We start from the raw sequence: 19,396 nt of genomic DNA, 5'->3' as shown, positions 1-19,396 counted from the left end.
TTCTTCACAAAGACCAGACTGATGCCGGGATCTGATCTTGTCACTTTCTGTGCCTTTCACACTTGCTCCCCACTGAAATGAGAGAAAGCAATGCCTTTGCTCCCAGAGCATACCTTTGCTTCACCTGTAATAGATGACGAGAGGTTTCTTTTATGATATTCTTCAAATTTTCTCAGCATCCATTCTCCATAAATGCCAGAAGGTGGTCTCAAATATAATTTCAAAAACCAAAGAAAAAGACATGTATCCATGTTCCTATGCTTGCAACAAACAAACAGATGGGGGAGAAAATAAAACTAAGAAATAATTGTTTAAAGTTTTAGTTCAATCTTTATTTCAGTTGTAAAATAAATTGTAGCAATACTGCTTTATTTTTTGGGTAAAAAGATTATGTAGTCATTCAACTGAGAAAGCTTGAAAAAACATGTTTTAGAAGACAGACTCTTGGCTACAAATAATGGAACTACTTAAGTGAATAGGGACTGCTTTGTACAGGCATATATTTACACTAAATCTCAGCAAAAATTTTTTTTTTAATACTGAAATGATGTAGATCAGGACTGAACTATGTTTGAAAGAGTTAGAGAATGTTCATTTATCTGCCACAGTGGCATCAAAATACTGCTTGCTTTACCATGTCCGTATGAGGACTCCTGTTGTGTTTAATTAGACTATTCTCATGAGTAAGGATAATGTGATTTGTTCCTGTGCCAGGCTCAGGAAGTGCTATTAGCCCCTTTCTCTGGAAAACCAGGATTTCTTATAAGTTTAAAGTAAAAAGCTAGGAAATATAAACTGAAAGGCCATCACAGCATCTAAACTTACCCTGCTGTGCATATGTATTGCACCAAATATTTCCATTCACTGTTTTTAAACTTCCACGCGACAGGGTGCATTAAAGCAGAAGTAAAAAACCTGAAGTTAGAATTTTCTTGCTACTCTAACTGTAAATTATTTCTACCTGCTTTTTCTATAACTCCTTTTTTTTTAGTCTTGAAAGAGAAAAACCATGAAAAAAAATACCTTGTATGTATTTCCAGAGGCAAGTTTTGTTATACTCTGTGCAATTTCAGAAACACTGTAACAGGCCTTCCAAGTGAGATTATAAACATTTCAATCACAGTGAAGGAGACGAAGCCAGTATGACTTTTACACTAAGTTATTTTGATTTTTATTGCAATAGGTTATCCAAATAATTCAGTTGTAATTTTAAAAATTTAATTTCTATTTTATTATATTTTTTATTTAATTTAATTTATATTAGTCAAAATTAAATTTCTCTCTGCTTTTTACACTCTGAGCAGTAAAAATAAAATAGACATTATGTTTGTTGTCATGTTTGTAAATACTACTGCGAAGAATTCATTAAATGTAAGCTTTTAGAGTAAAAAGAGGTAGTAGTCTGAGAAGCAGTTAAACAGTAACCAGATCCACTTAAAATATAACTCTTACTTTTAAATGAAAATATGTATTCAATTTGTCTTTTGTTTTTTGCTTAATTGCTTTCATTATGGTATAATCATAGTAAAAGATGCATAGACGTAAATAGCAGGATTCATGATATTACAGAAAACACACAGCACAATTTGTTATGGTAATGCATAGCTCTTACTTTCTTGGCTTTGAAAGGGTTTATTCTGTGATTGGTTCAGAAATTTTGCTTTAAAACCATGAGTTTGAGCTGCTTCATCAGTTCAGCCATTTTATTCTCATCTTTTTTTATTTTTTACAAACTTAACCATGAGAGCCTTTTCAGTACTGAAATGCATACAGTAATTTCTAATATTGAAGTTATTATTAGGTCAATTATTATGAAGGTGAATTATTAATATTGACCTCTTTGTTGGTTCTCTCCATAACTGATTTTTCATTTCATTGTTACTGATAACTCATCTCCTTGATCTGTAGATGCTTCAGTCTATATTGTTGGCTCTTGCACAGTGGGAATTTGGTAATATAAGGACCCATAAGGATCTATTTTCTAGACAACAGTAAGGATCTTAAGAAAAATCATGTTAGTCTCTCCTCTCCCTATATTCCCTACTCTTTGTTAAGCACTCCATTTGCATACAGCGTGCCAAGCTGCCAGCTAATTTTAAGAATTATCCCGTGACATTCATCACAGTGTGGCCAATTCACAAAGAAATCAGTTCATACTGCCATTGTTAGTCCAAGACGCTTTTTACAACTAGATTTCCATATGTTGTTTTTAGCAAAAAAATATTTTTTCTTATAAATTCCAAACTCTAATTAGGGTTAAAACCTGTAGCTCTTACAAAATTAATTCAGGTGTCTTAAAAATGATACAACAAGCAAGCATTGTTTTAAGTTCCATATGTATGAGCTAAATTGTTGTTACTTCTGACATTTTTCTTTTAATGTCTTTCTAGACAATAACTTATGATGGAAATTAATTTTTGGTGGAAACATTCCCTGCAATAATACAGCAAACTAATCGTTGCTATTATACATGTCTATTTGTTGAAGAAAAAGACCTAATTCATTGGCAAATGATGTTTATTTTATATGCTTCTGCATGTTTATACTTCAGCTGCTTGGAGCCAAATAAATGCATAGATAGAAAGGATACTGGTCACATACTTTGTCTATATACCGCAGTATGACCAACAACAGGAGACGAAAAGGATCGGGAGCTCTCATATCTCATTAGAAGCATTTTCCCAAACAGATACCATTAAATTATAACTTTAAGGACTTAACATTTATAATACACCAAGGAATAGAGATCAATGGAAGGTTTAAAATTGATAGGCTAGTTTATGTCAACAAAGTATATGTGTTTGATGGCCTAATTTTATTATCAGGGAACACTCAACAGTTTACCGAAATATCATTGATATTATCAGCAGGAACCTACAGTAACTATGAGTATTTGACATTATTTCCCACTCTACTCAGCACTTGTTTTGCTACTCTATTCAGCGTTTGTCAGGCTGCACCCGGAGTACTGTGTCCAGTTTCAGTCCCCACAGTTCAAGAAAGATGCAGACAGACTGGAGAGGGTCCAAAGGAGGGCCATGAAGATGATCAAGGGCTGGAGAACCTGCCCTATGAGGAAAGGCTGAAGGAGTTAGGTCTTTTCTCCGTGGAGAAGAGAAAGCTCAGGGGGGACCTCATCACAGTCTTCCAGTACTTAAAGGGCAGCTACAAAGAGGACGGAGACTCTCTCTTCACAAGGAGCCACATGGAGAAGACAAGGGGCAGTGGGTACAAATTACACTGGGAGAGTCGACATAAGAAAGAAATTTTTTACAGTGAGAACAATCATTCATTGAAACAACCTCCCCAGGGACGTGCTAAAGTCCCCATCGCTGGAGGTTTTCAGGATGCAATTGGGTAGGGTGCTAGGCTCTCTTTCCCACAAAAAGTTGGACCAGATGATCTTTGGAGGTCCATTCCAACCTGGGCTGTTCTATGATTCAATGATTCTATGTTTGTCTTCCTAAATTATATATTTAGCTGTTATATCTGTAACATTAGAAATAGTTTTTAAAAAAAACCAAACACCCAGTAAACATATTAATTATATTTCTGCAAGGCAACTGACTTCAGAGAAGTTTCATGAGTGAAAGCAAGTGCAGGATTTATCCAAAAGCATTTATTTAGTTGCTTGTTTGCTTGCACTAAAATGAAAAGAATGTGTTATTCAGAATAGTTCTTTTGTTTTCTGACATCACTGCCAAAAAAAGAGCCATCTATCATTGAGAAAAGACAGAGCTATGATACACTTCCTCCTCAAGTTCCAAGTATTATTTATTTTTCCTTGCTTTAGGTTTACCTTTCAGGATATTTTATAGTGGCTTAATCATTTCAATCTATGACTGTAAAAGAAGGGGTGTGGCACACAGCAGGGAAAAGGATGTATTTCTGGATGTTTACAGTTGCCCCAAGAAAGTAAGTCAAAATTACTCTGTCATCAGAATTCCAATAGGGTTGATGTTTAAGGTCATGATCTTGAGTTAATTGTTCTGCATCTTTCCTGAAGCAGTGCTTAAAACTGGACTGGCTACTACCGTTGAGACTTTACAGTAGTGTGTAGAGTGGAAAGATCATTTCACCTGTCTTGCAGGCTACACCTTTTAAAGAAAAAATGCTAGTGTTGTTTGCTTTTATTGCTGCAACATGACACTGTTGACTCTTACTCAGCTTGTGATCCTCTGTTGCCCCTGGATCCCGTTCTGCAGAAGTACAAACAAGCTGGATGAGCCACATCCTGTATTTGTGCAATTTAGTGTGCCTTCTAAAAGTAATGCCTCACACTTGTGTCTGTTCAATAACATCCTGTTTTTCTCAGACCATTCCTACAGTTTGTCAGGATCATTTTGAATTCTAATCTTGTCCTCCTATGTACACACAGTTGCCTCCAGCCTAGTGTTGTTTGCAGATTTAATAAGCACACACTCTATTCCATCATCCAGATTATTAATGACATTATTATATGGTATCAAACCTTGGTCACTCCTGCAGAAGCACACATGGCACCATTTTCCATGTGGACAGTGAGCCATCGATATCTATTCTTCATTATAATGAACTGTATATATAGGTTCATTATAACCTTATAATAAAAGTTACATACAGACCTTGTTTCCAAGTCTTGCCTTCAAAATATGTTCTCAGACATTCCTAAAAGCTGAGCTGACAATGAGATCCATGACATAGAGTAATTTAGGCTGGCAGGGTCCTCGGAAGGTGACCTGGTTTAATTCTCCCTTCTCTGACCCCCCAACCCTCAACACTGTGAGGCCTTAAGCAGGGTCAACTTTGAAGTTAGATCCAACATTGAACTTAGGTTGCTGAGGAACCTTGTCCAGGCAAGTTTTGAGTATCTTCAGAATTGAAGATTTTACAGCGTCTCTGGGGATCTTCTTCCAATATTTGGCCATACTCATGGTGACTTTTTTCCCCTTGTAATTATCGGGAATTTGCTCTCCTGCAACTTTTGTTCATTGCCTCTCATATTTTCACTGTGCATATCCAAGAAGTTTAGCTCCATCTGCTCTCTTTCCACCTACTGCATGGTTGAAGACAGCAGTTAGCTATCACCTAGCCTTCTTTTATTCAAAATGAACAAGCCGAGTGCTCTCAGCCTCTCCTTGTATGTCATGTGCTCTTGTTCTCTAACCATCTTGATGGCCTCTGCTGGACTCACTCTGCCAGTTTGTCAGTGTCTTTCTTACACTGGGGAGCCCCAAACTTGACACAATTCTCCAAATGCAGTCTCACAAGTGCCAGCTAGAGGAGAATAAGCACTTCAACTAACCCACTGGCTATATTCTTACTAATGCAACCCGATTTGTGTGTAAGCTTGCATCGCTGCAGAAGTGCACTGCTTATTCATGCGTATCTTCTTGTCCTTTAGGTAACCCTAGGTCCTTTTCTACGGATCTGCTTTCTAGATAGTCAGCCTGTTCCATTACAATATTCTATCCCAGACGCAGGATTTTGCATTTGCCTTTGCTGAATTTCATGAGACGCTGTCAGGTTCCTGAGCACATTCCCCCTGCTAGTAATTTAGTTGGCTGAGTTAAGGAGTGTAGCTGGCTCAGTCCAAGGTCAGCTCCTTTACTGGTAAGAGCAGTTGCAAAGCAAGATAGAAGTGAGGGCATGTCCCTCTGTTCCCTTGGGAACTGCTTTTAAGCTGAGGCCGTACTGCTGGCCCCTGCCTGTGCTACATTGCAGTTGCATAGCGTCTACATCTGTGCTTGATCTTGTACCTTCTTGATCCTGACCCTGGTCCAGACCCTCTGGTTTGACTTTGGACCTACCTAACATGGCATTGGACCTGCGTTGTCACTGCAGGCTTTTGAGGTGGTCACTGGATTGGAGCTGGACCTGTTCGCTGTGTCCAGACCTGATCCTGACCCATATTTAATGACTCAACGTTTTGGATCCTTGTTAGTGAGGTCTGCCCCTGCCTGCCTTGCTGCCAGTTAATTTTCCCTTGCAGGGCAGCCAGCCGCTTCTCCTCCCTGGCAGGTTCCTGCTGCTCCCTGGCAGGTTCCTGCCAACCTGTTTCTCTCCCGGTTGAGGTCCCTCCAAACGGCAGCCCAGCCCTCCACCTTATCAACTGTTCCTCTCAGTGGTATCATTCACAAAACTGAGAGCGCACTCCATCCTGTCATTCTGGTCTTTATTAAAAGACGTCAAACAGTATCAGTGTGAGGGCCCTGAGAGCATTCTCCCTCCTGGAGGTCTGGCTCCCTGGGGTCAGGGCCAACTTGAGGATAGCGCAGCTAAGGGCCATCCCCTTTCTTTTGGTGGCCTTGGACAGAGTGGTCCCAGATAGGTCTGCAGGAAGGCCTCAGCAAAGGTTGACTCCTTTCTCTCGGGAGCTGCTTTAAGCTGCAGCTCAACAGTTTGGCCCCTACCTGAGCTACAGCTCCCATTGCATTGCAGCCACACCCGTTCCTGGTCATGGGCCCTGCTAATCCAGACTTGGACCCTGACTTGTGGACTGATTTCCTGGGTTGACCTTGGCTGTGCCTTGCCACTACGGACTTGCCTTGCGATCACTGGAGAGTGTCTGACCCTGGCTACCACAGCCAGACCCCACTTGCCTCGTTTAGGCACTGTGGGACTGGTCCTCACTGCCCAGGCCCCTGCCCTGCTGCCTGTGTTGTTGCATTCAGCTCCTGGCACCCCATCCCTTGTGGAGCAGTGGGCTTTCACTGCTTCCTTATGATCAGCCCAAGTATCCGCCCTTGAGGATTGTCACTAATAATCAGCTGCCAGGTGGACTTTGAGCTGCTGACCACTGCCAGCCCTGCATGCACTTTATAGTCCACCCATCCAGTACCTCTGTCTCCTGTCTACAAAGATACTGTGGGAGATTACATCAAAAGCTTTGCTAAAGCCAAGGTAAAGAGCATTCACTGTTCTCCCCTTATCCATAGAAGGCTATCAGGTTGGTCAGACATGTCTTGCTCTGATAAATCCACACTGACTGTTCCTGATCACATTCATCTCCTTCATGTGCCAGAAAATGATTTCCAGGTGGACTTGCTCCACAATTTTCCTGGGGACTGGTGTGAGGCTGACTGGCCTGTTGTTCCTACAATCCTTTCTCAACCTTCTTGAAGATGATTCTGACATTTGCGTTTTTCCAGTCATCAGGAATTTCCCCTGATCACCATGACCTTTTGTTGTGGTTTAACCCCAGCAGGCAACTAAGCACCACACAGCCACTCGCTCATTCCCCACACCAGCAGGATGGGGGAGAGAATTGGAAAAAACCCACATTAACTGGTGGGTTGAGATAAAAACGGTTTAATAGGACAGAAAAAGAAGAAAATAATAATAATGGTAATAATAATAATAAAAATGATAATAATAAAAGAATTAGAATATACAAAACAAGTGATGCGCAATGCAATTGCTCACCAGTCACCGACCGAGCCCCAGTCAGTTCCCGAGCGGCAGCCCCTGGCCAGCTTTCCCCCAGTTTATATACTGGACATGACGTCATATGGTATGGAATATTCCTTTGGCCAGTTTGGGTCAGCTGTCCTGGCTGTGTCCTCTCCCAAATTCTTGTGCACCTCCAGCCTTCTCACTGGCAGGGCATGAGAAGCTGAAAAGTCCTTGACTTAGGATAAACACTACTTAGCAACAACTAAAAACATCAGTGTGTTATCAACATTATTCTCATACTAAATCCAAAACACAACACTATCCCAGCTGAAACCAGGACACCTTTCAAAGATGGCATCAAGCAGCCCTGCAATGACATTGGCCAGCTCCCTCAGCAGTACTGGATGCATGTGTATGTCCAACTTTCTTAAATTATCATCAGCTCACTCTTCCTCTACCATGGGTAGCACTTGACTCCCGCAGACTCTGCCACTAGGCCCAGGGACCAGGGAGGGACCAGGGACTGGGAGCAGACCTTGCCAGTAAAGACTGAGGCAAAGAAAGCACTGAGTACTTCAGCATTTCCTATATCCTTTGTCACTAGTCCCTCAACTTATTCAGCAACAGGCGCACATTTTTCTTACTCTTCCTTTTACCTGTAAAAGTTCTTTGCCAATTTGAATCCCAACTGAGCTTTTGCTTTCCCAATTCCTTCCCTGCACATTGGAGCAGTATCTCTGTAATCCTCTTGGCTAGCTTGTCCCTACTCTGGATAGCTTGTCCCTACTTCCACCTTCTGTACACTTGCTATTTTGCATTTGAGATCAATCAGGAGTTCCTCGTTAAGTCACACTGGCCTTAAGTACACCAGAATGGAGCCATTCTTGCATTTTGAGGAAGATGTCTTTGAAGATCAATCAGCTTTCCTGGTCTCCTTTGCTCTTCAGGGCAGCCTCTGATGGGATCCTGCCAAGCAAATCCCTGAACAAGCCAAAATCTGCTCTGAGATTAAAGGTCTTTATTCTGCTACTTGCCTTCATTGATTCTCTCAGGATCTTAAATTTCCATCATCACATGGTCACTGCAGCCAAAGCTTCCATTGGTATTTGTATCACCAACCAGTTTTTCCTTACTTGTTAGTAGAAGACTCAGCGGAATACCTTTGTAGTTAATCTCATGTGTCACCTGTGTCAAAAGACTATCCTCAGTGGACTCCAGAAAACTCAGATTGGTTGCACATCACCATGCTACCCTTCCAGCAGATATTGGAGTGGTTAAAGACCCCCCCATGAGAACCTGGGCCTGCAATCATGAGGCTGCTTTCTGTTGTTCAAAGAAAGCTTTGGCCGCCTCCTGTTCTTGTTGAGGCAGTCTGTAATTGACGCTTATCACAGCTTCCCTATGTTGACTTCCTGTATGATCCTGTTACATGAGCTTTGGTTTGCCTGTTACCTTTTCCATAGCAGTGCTCTGTGCATTCAAGCCTTTTCTCTGTGTAGTAGAGAGCCCCTCCTCTTTGCCTCGCAGCCTGTGGTTCCTAAATAGTCTGTATCTATCCATTGCAGTGCTCCAGCCATGTGAGCTATCTCACTACACCTCTGTGATTCCAGTGAGGTCATAAGTCTGTGATCACAGCTCTGTAAATGTCTATGGACTTCTAATTCCTTCTGTTCATTTCCAGTTCTGTGTTGGGAAGTTGAGAAGTTTCCCATCGCACTGGATCTGCAGTTGTGCTGCTTTCTCAGGGGAAGAGTGAACCTGCCCCATTATACTGTCCACCAGGCCCTTCTTCTCTGTCCTCCTTTCTTTGCCTTCTCTTCAAGCTTTGGGCTTTATCCCCTGACAAGTGTAGTCTAAAGCCCTCCTCATGAGTTGAGCCTGTTGACAAAGATGCCACATTTTGACTCATAGATGCTACCTCCCTGTAGTTGTCTTCATTCCTCGAAGAGAGTGCTGTGGTCACAAAAGCCAAAAGACTGCTTACAAAAACAGCTGCTCAGCCAACTGCTGATCCACAGCATATTTCCACTCCTACCCTAGGCTATCTGGGCTCCTGTGCCCTTCTACCTAGGTCACAGAGCCCCGGAGTCTCCCTTGACAATGTTGGTGCTCACAAGGATGATAGAGATAATGATCTGAGGGCTGGACAAGCCTTGGCAATCTCTTTGCAACATCTTAGATCCAAGCCCCTGGAAACAAACCTCCAAATATGGCAAGCCTGAGCAGCTGCCTGGTGCCTCTGTCACCTGCAGAAAGCAGTCTCTAACCACTGCAGCCTCTTAGTGCCTCTTAATGTCACCTTTTCAACATATGGATCCCCTGATGGAACTTGTTCTTTTTCCCCTGTTCCAAGTGTCCTCCAGTTGCACATGTGCCGTAATAGAAAGAGTTGGTGGAAGTCACAAATATTTCCAGCCACCACCCACTCAAATGTAGCTTCTGGCTGACCTCTGACAAATCTTCACAAAGAACTTATAGATTTCCTTCCATTCACTCCTTCCAACACTATGCAGTCTGTTCATCTTCTTTGGCACCTTCACCTGGTGGCTCAATGATTTGAGCAGAGCACACCTCATACAGATGAGGACACCATCACATCCAGCTGAGTCTTGGAGAGAAGCAGCAGGCACTCTTTGCAGCCTGAGACCTGGATGGTTAAGTCTTCTTTCAGGAGCTTCATCTTGGTCAAGACTTCTGTGCCAGGAGCAGTCAGTCCGGCTGCTGCTGGGGACCATGTGTTGTGGTATGCCAACGTCATCATTGTGCTGACTCTTGCAGTCCTGTGCAGTCTCAGAAAGAGACTGTAAGCTCCTTTGCTTTTCCCTCTGGTATGAACTGCTTCATTGACTGCAGGGTTTTATACCATTTGTGGCATTCCTGGTCAGTGGCACACCCTAGGAGTTGGTTAAATAAGAAGCTCGGCACAACCTTGTTTCCCTCCCACACTCATTAGATTACCTGCCTGGCAGGCAACTTCTCATATTGTTTTTTGGCTGCTGGCCATGATACATTCACTGTCTGAATGCTAAGTCAGTTTTTTGTAAATTACTACATATACGTGAACGGAAAAAAACCCACAAGTTTTGGGTGGTTTACATTTGTCCATAAAACAGGTGCATTAGAGGAAGAAGTTTTGAAAACTTCTTCAGCAGACACATCCCTAGCTGAAGTTCTTGAAAGGATGTGGTTGGTACTCTTCAGTCTTTAGTCAGTCTCCCTAGGACTGCAATAAAGAGGACAGTTAGAGAGAGAAAGGGGGTGGGAGGTTGGTAAGGTAGACTGAGCTTCACTGAAGCTATTTGCACACTTCTGTAATGTGACAAATTTGTCTTCACTTTCACAGTTATATATAATTTTCTTGATAAAAATACACATTTTTCAGCAATCTTTTTATAAATGTACAAGGGTTTTGTATGTGAAAGTCCATGAATAACATTTATTTACCAAGATACCCAGTGAACTAGGGAAAGTCCCCAGGAAAACCATACCTTCCAAAGTGTGTCTCATAAGGTCTGTAAAAGTTATTGCAAGATATTCTAAGGTATCATTTGAAAATTAGTAGGTGATCAAGCAATTACACTGTCATAATATGTAAGCACAAGGGAGCAGATATAATTGCGCAGGAAAACTCAACTGTGGCCTTTCTGGGCTGTAGGATTGTCCTTTCTACAGCTTTTTTTTTTTTTCCTTGAGTAAATGGAAGGTAGCTTTTAAGAATACATTAATACAACTTATTCTACATAGAACATCATCAACTTCCTTTTTTAAAATTTTTTTTTTCTCCTTACATTGAAATAACTTCAATCTATTTCTGTTTATACTAATATGATGCAGTATAGCATCAGGCTGTTTTCCCTACAGGTTATACAGACCTGGCGAGTAATAACTAAGTTGCAATTTTTGAACAGCGCTAATGTTATATTTGATCAGAACTGTGAGTCTCACTGTGCCTTGCACACATTGCATCTCAAAGGTTTGCATGTTTAAAAAAAGGGCTCATCAAAACTCACAGCTTTGACTCATTTTCTTGAATAGCTATTGTGCTTTTATTAACCTCCACACAGTTCAAATACTTGCAGTTTCCAACTTCAGGTAGACACATCAATGCTATCGTTAATTTCTTTATAGATAGCTTGCAAGGTATTTGGGTTTGATGTAGGGGTGAGGGAAACAAGACAGTCTTTACTTCAGCTTTTAACTTCAGTGTTGAGTATGGATAAAGGTTACATAAATAATTTCTCCTTTCATCGAGTTTTTCTCCACTGTTTAACAGAAGAGCCCAACAGATCTTACTATAGTATCATATTTCCACTTTTATTTCTTTTTTAAGCTTTAAAGATTCTTCATGTTTTCCCTATCCATGACAGCTTTCTTTGCACATAACACTATCTGTGAGAACTGTTATCACCATAACTGGGCTGCTAACCTGTATCTTTATATTTTTTGCAGAAGTAAGCAAAAGTATAAGTAAGATATCTTACATCATACCTCTTTTTTTCCCCAGAATTTTGTCATTATTTGTTTTTAAGATGCCTTAAAAGTTTAGATAGTCTCTGTTCACTACTTACTACAGAGTAATGTGCTGCTCATATTCTGGGTAGGCTCATTTGAAGTTATTCTTAGGCTCCTGAAATCAAGTTTTAGCAAGCTCAGCCTAAGAAGGCTTTGTTTTCAAACATAGTTCAGTTTGTGAATGGTTTGCACTGTTGATTGGACTTCCATTCTTGCATTTAAAAGCAAAAGTAGAGTCATTACCTTATAAGCTTCTGGCTAAATGTTTCTTTAGTAAAACTGGTACAATCCCATTTTGACTTGCTGGTGATCCAAGACACTCTGATAAACATTTTACATTTACTGTCTGTTTGCTCTCCCTTCTGCTCTCAGACCAGTGCCCTCCCAGAATATAATTTTGTTTCAGCATCCATTTTCATTCTCAGCACAAGTACTGTGTGGTGGGACAGATACCTTTATCTCGTCTTCTTTTTTCCCTGTGTATTCGCAGAAATGATCTGATTGACCAGTTCCACTGACAGATTTCATGTTGTTCTCTGCCTGCTATTAAGTCTAGTGATTACAGCAGTATGGTTTGGATTATCTGTGGGCTCTGTCTCTCTGTAGAGAAAAGAAGTTGCCTAACAAAGCCTGCCTTAGACGATCTAAATGAGGTACTTCTCTTTCTCTGTTCTTTTTGAGGCGACTAGCCCTGTATATAATTGCCTCCAGAGGTGGCAAGTGTTCTCATATCCTGTGTGAAGAACAGCCTAGAGCTGGCCAATATGAAACAGTGACTAAGAGAGTGTATGTGAATAAGAACTTAAATCAGGGCTGCACAGTGGGCATCTCCATTCACCAAGAAGTTCTCTTCAGCAGCTCTGGGACTCTGCCTTCCTTGGGAGCACTCTTCTCTTTGAATTGGAAAGTCAAGCTCTTTTGTTTTCTGCCTTCCCATCAATTTTGCACTTCTTTCTGCATAAAGGTCCAGCAGAAAGGATAAACATTGTCCCACTACCTTATCATTCCAGCATGGTGGCTGAGGCAGTATCCTTGCAGCTGGGAGCCAAAGGTTCAAAGCCACTCAGATTAAGAGATTTACATATACTGTTAAGTAGATTATTGGGAGAAAACTGAGTAGTGCCAGCACAACTGGCTTCATTGGATATAAAAAGCAATTTCTACTGTATCCTCTTTGGCCTCTGATGTAAAATGAACTCAATCTTACCTGTTAGTGACAGGCGCAGTCTTCAGTGTACCACTTCATAGACTGGACTCATTCAGGTGTTTAGATGGTGTTAACTTGTGTGTTCCATAGATCTATAAGCTTCAATATGAGGTTTAGATGCACAGCAGGTGAAGCTGAAACATTGAGCTCAGAGCCAGACAATGGTCCCTGGCTCATTTTATGTAACAGTCTGTAAAATAGATACACTTGATATGTAGTGTCTTGTACAGAGTGCAAATAACCCTTGTTCCCTAAGAAGACAACATCATGGTTGAAAGTATTTGTCAGTCCCACAGTGTAGGAACTTGACAAATTCAAAAGTCCCAGCTACTGTCAGATAATTCAAACATTGCAGCTTTTTTAAAAATCATTCTTCAGAACTAATTTTCAAGATGTGATTTTACAACATTAATTCAGGATTTCCATGTTCTCTTTTAATCCTTTGGACTGGTTCTCTGCTCTCCAATTCTCCCATCCTTACACTGTAGCATAAAAACAATTTATACAGCCTGTGGTGTGGACACTCTATACCAATAGGCAGAGCACTACCTTTCATTCAGTAGTTGGTCAAGGTCTATTTATCAAGGTTGCTTAAAGGACTGTAATTTCTACTTGTAATTCTCATGGTACATGCTGAGTTCCTGGTTTAGTAGATCCTCAGTACCTGTTTTGTTCATCACTTTTCCTTGAAGATTGCTTTCCTCATGGCTTAGTTACTGGAGAGTAAAGTAATTCCTGAGTTCATACTGTCTTCTTTTAGACAGGTTTCCATGAAAGCATTCAGCTTAGGTTCTCCACTGCAGCTGGTTTACCCTCAAATTAATGTATCCCTTCCTCAGTTTCTTTTCCTAGACCTCCTTCTCAAGCCAAAGCACAGCTTTGCATCCTAGATATATTTATACTGATTTTCTTCTTCCTGGAGAGGTCTGGATTAGACCCACAATTACATTTCCACTGAAACTGGTTTTGACATTTTCAGAATAGTGGGTGCCTTCAAAGAGTCTGAGTGGTTTTCAAATGGCAAATGTACATGCCACATTTTAATGATGAAGAATGTCTTAGAATGTATGACAATTTATATGGACTGAACTCACATAATCTCTGCTGCAATCTTTCTGAAAACTGATTGACATTTGTAACTACAATATTGTGTCAATCTGTAGTTTGATACCACATTGTGCTATTGTATAATACTTTACTTAGATACCTAAGATTTGATAGATAATTCTTTCTGTTGATACTACAGTAGGCTTCTTATCTCCACAAATACGATACTGCTTGCAACTCACCAAGTTCCTACTGTGTTAAAAAAGAAAGAATCCTATTCATATTATTGTAGCTAAGCTTCTCAAGCCTGTGTTCTGTCTCAACAAATTTGGAGTCCTGACAATGAGGTGTCTTTATTACTGAGTAAAATGGGAAGCTCATAAAGTTGCCATGCCTCTTACTAGTTTATTAGAAAGGAATTATGTTTCTCATACCTGGGATACAGATGCACAAGAGAGTGGAATCTTTGTAAACTCGGCATCCCACAGAACCAGTTACTGCAAGGTGAGCAATTACTTGCCTTTTCAAGCATTACTAGGCATATCTAAATAGATATATTGTTCTCTACATAGCTGTCAGAAATATATTTAAGGACAGATTTTGTTTGAGTCACAATTATTCATGATAGTGCTTTAGGTGATTTACTTGTCTAGGCACAACACAACTGAGGAAAGAACTTAAAGAAAAACATAAAAATCCCTTAAATGCAAAAATTTCAACCAGAATGCTCAGAATTCTTCATTGCCATCAAAGTGCTGAAAATTCTTCCTGGAATAAAAAGTATTGTGTTCATTTTCAACTTCTGTTTTGCTTGTACATATTTATTCCTGTGAATTTTTTTTCAGATTTATGACTAACTTATCACATAATCCAAATGTTAATGTGGTTTGCACAAATGAGTACCATTATATGGCTTTTATATACATTGCAACAAAGAAGTTTTATATTCTTTGCTGATGTCTGTTTTATTTATAAAAAGAATCATAATATAAATATGATTCTGAACCGCTGAAATTGTGCATGTGGCTATATAATGTTTTACTGTCAGTGCTACTGTTATTGCTAAATTCACCCTTTGTTTTCTCTGGTTTTCAGTGTTTGTAGTGTCTGATTATAGTTTTTGTTCTTTGACCAGATTTTAGGATAGCCAGGAAAACTTGATTTTCCCTTGTTTGAATAAAGTAGATGCAATAGGACCCTGATTCGAACTACAGTTTCTTAGTACTACTAAATAACTAATACTAGTTTTAAAACATGCATTTTTAGTCAAATTGTAAAACAAATTATGCACTGGTACAATGAGACAAGTAATCGTAGGTGAAAACAGGATTTCTCATGTTATTTCTGAAGCCTGCTGCAGGAATACCACCTTTAATGAATCCAGAAGAATACAGAAGGAGGAAAGACTTGCTTATGTGACTGAGAATTTCTGCTATATCATCACTGTTGTTTTCTTACATTAAAATTGAAGGTATGGAGGAAAATTAAGTTAGATGAACCTTTATGTTTAGATTTTATGTTGGCAGTTGTGCTATAAAAGCATATGTACAGTCTGGTCCTAATGGAAACTGGGTGGTGGTGCTGTGCAACTTGTCACCTAAATATTCTTATTTATTGCTAATAGTGATAGTGTAACTCTTTGTAATATAAGAGGCTAACACATGTGTTAGGTTAATACAAACCCTGACAGGTTTTCTTCTTCTGTAATCCATCTTTAAAAGGCAAATAAAGTCTGATAAAAATGTCAAAAGAGCATCCCTGTACTCTTACCCCTCCCCCAACTTTAACCTCTCTTCCATTAACAGTTAGATTCTTAATTCATATACGTCCTCATTTCAATGGAACACCAGTGAAATCAATGTCATAACGTGTATTGCTGTGGATAAGAAGCTGGTCCAAGAGTTCTTCTACAGTAATCTGATAATACAAATGTAATTAGGTCTTAAAGAATCTTGAGCTGGCTGCAGTGTAAACATTAAACATTAATCAGCTGCTGATTTAATTTATAAGCATAAATATATTCCAAGACAGTGCCTTGAACTTAGGTAGCACACCGACATAAAAAAGAAAAGTGGGATTGAAAAGTCATTAACATTTCTCTGAGTGACACTAGAGTGGAAATTCTCAGGCCAGATCATTTATAACAACAGGAAGAAAATTCCATCATCAACAACTGCAGCACCAGGAGCAGCACAACAGCCCCTTTTCACCCCTTCACTTCGCAAACCTCAGTAATATATATTGCTTCCTTTTCATTGTCAATACTATTGTGATAATTTCTAACAAAGTGGAAAATCCATGAGTGACACTGGCTGCTTTCTTTTCATCTGGTACTATACTAAATAAGTAATGAATGCATTTATTTATTGAATTATTAAGCTACTTCAGCATGTCTAGCAGAGTGTAAATGTTTCAGAGACAAAAATGGCATGTTAAACTTGGACAGTAAGCTAGGAATTGCTTATACAGAAAACTCAACATACTCAAAATATTTATTTATGAACACAGACTTTTTAAAACGCTGTTTGTTATTTCTTCCACCAAGAACAAATATTAATTTCCTCCAAACTAAGCCTCCAAAAGATTAGATTTAGAATAAAATTTGCTGAAATGAATGATGAATTTCCCTCAAAGTGAAACTAGAAAAACAAGGAAATTAGTTAAGCCAACGTTCACATCCAAAAGATATGAATCTTCAAGTATTAGCCCATAACTATGTATTTGGTGCATACCTGGAAATGCTCATATCTTTGGTTCCAACTTCCTAAGTCTATATTTGAAAGTAACTTACCGTTAGATATAATAAGCCTCTCACAATTTTATTATCTACACATAACATACAAAGAAATAACAGAAAACATTGGCAATGTGTCTTTTTTTTTAGAGATAGAGCTTCAAATATTTCACACATACAAACATCCAGGATTACCTTGTGTACATATAAGAGATGGGATCTGTCTAGTCTGACTTTAGATATCTAAATCTTATTCAGCCAAGGATGCAGTCTGACAAGCATTGATTTGGCTGACAGTGCTGGCTGAAATAGGTCCTAGCTTCACTGTATGCTTTTTCCTCCATACTGTCCACTGAATTACACTAAGACATCTGTTTGTGGGTGTCCTGGTTTTGACTGGGATAGAGTTAATTTTCTTCTTAGTAGCTGGTACAGTGCTGTGTTTTGGATTTAGCATGAGAATAATGTTGATAGCACACTGATGTTTTAGTTGTTGCTAAGTAGCGCTCATCTTAAACCAAGGATTTTTCAGTTTCCCATGCTCTACCAGCAAGCAGGTGTACGAGAAGCTGGGGGGAGCATGGCCAGGACAGCTGACCTGAACTAGCCAAAGGGATATTCCATACCATAGGACGTCATGCTCAGTATATAAACAGGGGGGGTTGGCCAGGAGGGGCAGGTCGCTGCTGGGGCATCGGTCAGCGGGTGGTGAGCAATTGCATTGTGCATTGCTGTTTTTTTTCCTTGGGTTTTATTTCCCTTTTTTCTTTTTTTTTTGTTATATTCCTTTTATTATTATTATTATTATTATTACTATTATTATTATTAAATTATTATTGTTAGTATTATATTTTATTTTACTTTAGCTATTAAGCTGTTCTTATCTCAACCCACGAGTTTTACTTTTTTTTGATTCTCCTCCCCACCCCACTGGGAGGGGGGAGGAGTGAGCGAGCGGCTGCGTGGTGCTTAGTTGCTGGCTGGGGTTAAACCACGACAGTGAGTCAGTTATGACTGTTGTTAAGCTGAAACTACTATTGAAATCAACATTCATCAAATGATGGTTTGTCTCAAAGGTACGTCAGTCACCTCATGCTGCTTCTGTAGTCAACAAGAACACCCAGAAGAGTATTTGTTGGCTCTAGTTTAGAGTTATGACTTGTTCATTGCAGGTGTCTGTCTCCATGGGTTGTAAAAATGGCCAAGGGTGCTGGCATTCAGCTGAGTAGCTCATTCTGTGAGAGTTTAGTCTAAGTCAGAGGTGGGTGTTTCTGGCTTTTCTTTGCACCCCCAGCTGCACCTTCCTTCCTTTTTCTTGTGCTTTTCTGATCCTGTGATGAGATGGTTTAAACTATCATGACTACACTTTTATACAGTTAAGCTTTAGATGCCTGAATAAAATTAGATCACTCTCAGTATAAGTTTCTAAGACAAAACTTATTTAAGAACCCCACCTTTAGTACATAATTAGATATATTCTTGTGATAATGTATGAGTGATATAAGAAGTCGCCTCACTTCAATTTCCAGTTATTGTGTGCACCATTGGGAAACTTTAATTGCTGGTGTCTTAGTCTGTGCTTGCGCCTTTGTGCCTAGGGCCAGGGTTTAAGGAGGGGAGGAAATAACAGTAGTGGAAAAAAATTGAGTCAGGCTTCTCCTGAGAAATCTTGACCCATTGAAATCCATGGGACAAAACAGGATGCTTCTGAGGATGCAGAGGGTGGTAGCTTTATCATCTCTGAATGATCATAGAGATTGGGGCAGGGACGTTCCTGATGACTGGAGAAAAGCAAATGTACTGTCCTCAAAAATGGCAAGAAGCACAATCCAGAGAACTTCAGGCTGTTCCCGCAGAAAACTGTGAAGCAAGTCTGCTTGAAAGCCACTTCTGGGTGCATGGAGAAAAATGAGGTAATTCAGAATAGTCAGCATGGACTTGCTGTGGGTTAATCCCAGAGCAACTGGCTCTGAATTCAGTGTTCACTCTGCTTTGAGCTGAAGGTTGGACTTGAGACCTCCCAGGGTCACCTCCAGCCTGAATGATTCTTTGTCTCAATGACAGTGACTGTATTTCAGCTGAGGAGGGTGATGAATGGGAATAGTAACTTTCAGCTGAGGAATTATGATTCTTTACACTCTCTGATCCTATTTGCATGAACAAAATGAGGAAGCACTTTAAAAATTCAGGTGACTTACATGTACAGTGATTTTGTCTGTTTGATATTTACAAAGCTTTAAGTAATGTCAGTTTAGTGAGTGGTTTCCAATAAATACTTTGTTATATTCATACCTTAGGAAGAGAATCCAGTGCAAAATTACGCTTCATGATGACTAACTTCTGTGTGCTTTTGTTTGACTGTTTTTAAGCTACTTCAAGGCAGTTTGCAAAATTTCCACTTATAAACTAAATTAGCTACAGGAATAACATTTACTAAGAATAAGGCAAAGGTCAAAAATTTTGAAAGATTATGTTACAATTATGTGGTAGTTTTTGTTGACAATTATGCTGTAGTTGCTGTG

The sequence above is a fragment of the Gymnogyps californianus genome, chromosome 1, assembly GCF_018139145.2.
Source record: "Gymnogyps californianus isolate 813 chromosome 1, ASM1813914v2, whole genome shotgun sequence".
Taxonomy (NCBI): domain Eukaryota; kingdom Metazoa; phylum Chordata; class Aves; order Accipitriformes; family Cathartidae; genus Gymnogyps; species Gymnogyps californianus.
This window is presented reverse-complemented; position numbering follows the sequence as displayed.